Here is a 5,180-nt window from a genome sequence, read left to right as displayed (position 1 = left end):
AATTTCACATTGCATGTTCATCAATCATAGTACTAAAAAAAGAGGGAAAGGAAAAAAAAACACCAAAGAATTTACTTCGAGAAAATAAATGTGTGAATACACCTTATTATAGATTTTATAGGGTAGCCAAAGTTATGGCTCCCTCCTTAACTGTAACTCAACTATTCTATATTCAATGACATTTATTTCTAATGATTAATTGGTTGACTCACTTGATCATTATATCAGAATGACCGCAACATTCAGATTCATATAATAGAGAACTTTACAAATCTGAATTGGGTAGAGATACGGAATCTAAATTTCAAGAGGAGAATAATTCTTTCTAGACATCTTACATCAAGGGGACACTGATCAAATTATTACCATTTTAATTAGCACGCCCATAAATTTCCAAAAATTCTGTACATGCACAAAACATTCCTACATTTGAAAGCATCCAAAAAATCATAGGTGACTCATCTGATCATTTTATATATTAATAAATATTATGACATGTGTGAACATATCACGAATCACATAGGTGTACCAAGAGGTGATTTATGCCTCTCCTAAGGATGTACTGACATAATCTAATATACTAAAATGGGGAGGGGCTTTTTTTAGTCACTGAAATATGCATCATGTAACAAAGATGAAGAAAATAAATGGCTTGTGCCCATCATAAAAAAGAGTCAGACTGAAGGCTTAGCTTTGGTTTTTATTCAATTAAATTGTTTAATTGTGCACAGTGATTTTTTTTTTTTTAGAATTTGAGACATTTGTGATGTTGGCTGTTTAAATCTTTGTTACCTTCGCTGTGAATTGAAATTGTACATATTTAGTAAATCATACAGACAAAACAAACTTTTTAGACAATATTTTTATTGGAGAGTTTTCTTTTCCTGTATCCATGTTTAAAAAAAAAAAAAGAAAAAAAAGACTTCCTGTCCCAAAATAAAAATGTCAATACTAAATTTAAAGAAGTATAAAGGAATGATTGCTTCCTTTAGAGCTAAATATTTAAATAAACATCAAGATAACTAGCAACATGTCCTTTTGGGCTAGTAGGCCGTGTCCAATTGTTTGGGTCTGATGTTTGAGAGGGCCTCTGTTTCAGGGTTGAAGATGACATATTAATCTCTGAATTAAACAAATGCTATGAAATAACAGACATAAATCCTTCAGTCTTCATTTGTATCTGAAATATGGAATTAGAGAAATAACACTGAGATGATATGATGCTGAATACGCCATAAGCTGAAATTCTCTCTATTAAAACAGTCGCCTACCACCCATAATCTAGCATGACACGTTAAAATGCACCAAAATATTGAAAATAGAAGAGGAACACTGCTGTTCCCATTTGGCCTTCAGATGAGTATGACAAAGATTCTAATAATTTTAGTCAAAGAAAATGATGAGTAAAAAATACATGAAGATTAAAGTGGTGACAAATGACCTTTTAAGTATTCTAATTGGTCTTGCTCATTCATATCTCTGATTCTCCAGAAACTGCAAATCCTGATGATCCTGATTTGTAAGTGCACCCAATCAGCTTTCTCTCTTTCACTCCACAAAATATGCCTGTTAGATCTGGAGTGAAGGATAAGCCCCCAAAATGTTAAAAATAGACTACTACCCTGGCAGGAAATTTAGCATTGGCAAGCACAGAACTCAAGAGGAACTGATCTAACATAAGGAAACATTCAGAGAAAGATTGGTGCATTATGATCGGTTCTGACCACTTACAGGGGATAAGAGTATGTGTGTGTATGTGTGTGTGTGTGGTGTGTGTGTGTGTGTGTGTGTGTGTGTGTAGGTTTGCTGAGTTTCTGTGTGCACACTGAATAGCCAGTGTTAAAAAACAACATTACTGAAGAGATGGAAGGAGTCTGAGTGGAGTGTGTTTGCGACATTCCATACTTTGCTATTTTACACAAATGGAAAGCACAAAATAAAATGTGGATGCTGGAAAAATAGAAGGTTCTGAGAACAGTATCACAAAAAAAAAAATCTTTATAATTTATAAGATATGCCAAAATAGGGAAAATATTAAATGATCTTTACTCATTTTATAGGGAATTTAGATCCTAGTCTATGACCTTTCCTTAAAGCAGAATCACTTTTATTCATTCCTTAAAAAAGTCTTAATATAGAGCAAAGAACTACAGCTACGCTCCACTCTAGTTTTGTTTAGAAAAAGAGGAATGCAGCCTTCAAATTACTTGAAAAACATGGATGAATAAAAGAATATAAATTTAGAAAGGAAACTCAAGAACATCCTTACTCTCACAGAAAACCTTATGGTATATTTAGTGACCGACCACAAGCAACCTAGACCTTGGTTTTTACATCCCTTCTGAAAGACACCACTTCCAACACAAACAGTGTTTCCCAACCCTGTAGTGCAGGCTGGGATTGGTGCAGACATAAAGGGGAGAACACCAACTATTAAATAACCCTCAACCACTTCCTGCAGCCCCGAAACATTCTGTGGAGGTCTACCACTTCATTATTGAACATGCTTAGAAAGTGTGAGCTCATAGGTTTCCGGTTAAAGGTTCATCTAAGCAAAAGGAGAAAAAAGAGAAGTACTAACCACGCTGCCCAATTGGTTTTAACTCATAAAACACTATTACTGGATAGAATAGGTTCAGGAATACTCAGCCTAATATCTAAGTAGACGTATTGGTTTTTTCTTTTCTGCAATATATAGTGTTTTTATATTATCAAAGACATTTCTATGAAAAGGAACATGTCACCAGTGGTGATGGGACATTCAACAAAATTGTATCAGAACAAAAAGGGTTCTAACATTATAATTGCTTAATATATACTACCCTGATTTTAGAAATAAAAGTTAGTATCATGATTTGTACAAGTATTTTTCCAGAAATTGCCATGACCCTTGAGTCAGATGTCTTCACCTGCAGATTGGCCTATAACTATGTTATAAACTCCTTTATAGATTGATCAAATTATAACACACTTTGTGTTTACGTTAAAATTGTCAAAAGAAAAAAAACACCTACTTTTCATTCATCAATGAAACTCTCCTATAAATTGGGTAGGAAGAAAATCTTATGTTATGTAATACATGGAAAAATATGGATAAGGAAACTGAGGTCCACATATTGAGATAACACAGACTGGTTAGTTGTTTCTATGCCACCATGATTTAGAAAGCAGTTAGGCTAACTCGTACATAGACTGCCAGAACCTCAGTCTTCTCAATGACTGGTGAGTGCTCTTTCCAACATTTCACAGTAAAACATGCCTGCAAAAGACTATGGAAACATCAGAAGGAATGAGTTAGTTTCTCTACTTCCTGCAAGAAGTTCGTTCTGATTTACAAGAACCACACAGGAGTATAATGAAAATAATCTGCTCCGGGAAGCTTGTATTACTCTTAAGATGTTACATCATCATTTGAGGCCTAACTGTTTATGTACTAGAGTCTCCTTTAACTGAGAGCCAGAGACAGTCTCCATTTTGAGAAATGCTCTTGTAAAATTACTAACTACTGTTCATATATTTTACCCATTAATTCTGTCCAAGACATTTGACAGTGCTTATACCCACTGACAAATTTTGTCTCCATCCACTCTTTACCCACCATTTTCAGTCTGAGCCCATTGTGTGAGTCCTCAGCACCATTCTTTCTCTAGTCAACAGGTGGACTAGAGTAACAGGAACAGTAGGAGATTCATAAATCTCCAATGGGAAAATTGGATTAGACTGAAATAGATCAAAGAAAGTTGGAGTGCGGAGGAGACTTAGATATCCTCTGACACGAAAAGACTTGCTCAGGTCATCCCATAGGTATTAGCAGAGCTGGGACCAGAAGCCAGGTTTCCAGTTGTGACATAGATGCTTCTATTACCAGTCCAAAAAAATAACCAAAATCAATGCCGTTGAATCAGTTCTGACTCACAGTGACCCTATTGGACAGAGTAGAACTGCCGCCCCATGGGGTTTCCAAGGGTGTAAGACTTTACAAAAGCAGACTGCCACATTTTTCTCCCTCTGAGTGGCTGGTGGGTTCAAACCACCAACCTTTCGGTTAGCAGTCAAGTGCTTAACCACTGCGCCACCAGGGCTCCTTCTCTATTACCACTAGTGGTACAAAAAATAATACTAATAAATAACAACAGTTAAAACAACACTGATAATGGTCCAATTTACCCAGTGCCTACCATGTGTAAGGCACAATACTAAGTACTAAGAGAAATACGAAGGTGAGCAAGATAACATTACTGACCTCAAGTTTCTTACAATCTGAGATGTACAAATCAAAATAATAACTGAGTGCCGGGTAACTTAGGGAATGTACAAATATGGAAGTCCCAAGCATACTCTCTTCTATACCATGATGTCTCCTTTGTTAAGCACAAATAACATCATTCCTTACCCAAATATGTATGTTGTTGAGTGATGCTAAGTGAGAAGTACTGTTTTATGTCTTAGGGATACAGCAGTGAGTAGACAGACAGCATCCCTGCCTTCAGGGACTCACATTTTAGTGGGGAAGGCAAAAAACAAAAAACAAAATATGTAATATCATTTCAGATAGTATTAAGTGTTCTGTACAAAATAAAAGAAGGTGATGGAATAAGGAATGAGGTGGAGGTGGGGGCCAGCAACCTCAGTGAGGGTGGGGGAGGTGTTAGGAAGAGCCTATGTGGGGCTGTAGTGTTTGAGTTGAGCCCTGAAGGATAAAAAGCGAGCCCTGTGAAGATCTGGGGGAGAGTGTCCCAGGGAGAAGGAACAGCAAGTGCAAATATCTGAGGCAGGAATGTGTTTGTCTTCTTGAGAAATAAAAAGGAGGCCAGTCCAAAAAATCCTAGGGAAGAAAAGGGTGGAAGATGAAGTCAGAGAGGTAGAATATTTCCTAGGTCATGTTGTATAGTGCAATCTCTTAATAAGTACTCAAGAACAACTTTTAAATAGAATTCAGAGAATTTTAGGGGAAATGGACTCCTTAGGTCCTTTGGTCCAATCTCACGTTTTTATAAGTGAGAAAACTGAGATTATCAATCTGAGAGGTTAGAGAATTATTGGATGATTATTCTCAGTGAATAGCCCAAAAATGAGCTTGGAAACCTGACTGTGGTCTATTAGTGTCTTAGGTATCCTGTACTGCTATAACAGAAGTATCACAAGTGGATGGCTCTAACAAACAGAAATATATTCCCTCA

The 5,180-nt window shown here is 36.3% G+C and overlaps 1 protein-coding gene across 7 annotated transcripts in view; it reads left to right on the top strand.

Moving 5' to 3' along the window:
- Positions 1–3,720, top strand: part of ZEB2 (zinc finger E-box binding homeobox 2) — a 146,131-nt gene extending 142,411 nt beyond the window's left edge. For all 7 annotated transcript variants that reach the window (XM_023730226.1, XM_023730221.1, XM_023730220.1 and 4 more), the window contains one exon: positions 1–3,720. This exon is cut by the window's left edge. The gene's annotated coding sequence lies outside the window, so the exon portion shown is untranslated.
- The last annotated feature ends 1,460 nt before the right edge of the window (positions 3,721–5,180 follow it).

This window comes from Trichechus manatus, unplaced genomic scaffold (assembly GCF_000243295.1).
Source record: "Trichechus manatus latirostris isolate Lorelei unplaced genomic scaffold, TriManLat1.0 scaffold00033, whole genome shotgun sequence".
In the NCBI taxonomy this organism is placed as follows: domain Eukaryota; kingdom Metazoa; phylum Chordata; class Mammalia; order Sirenia; family Trichechidae; genus Trichechus; species Trichechus manatus.
Note: the sequence above shows the minus strand (reverse complement) of the source record. Positions and strands in the feature narration are given on the sequence as shown.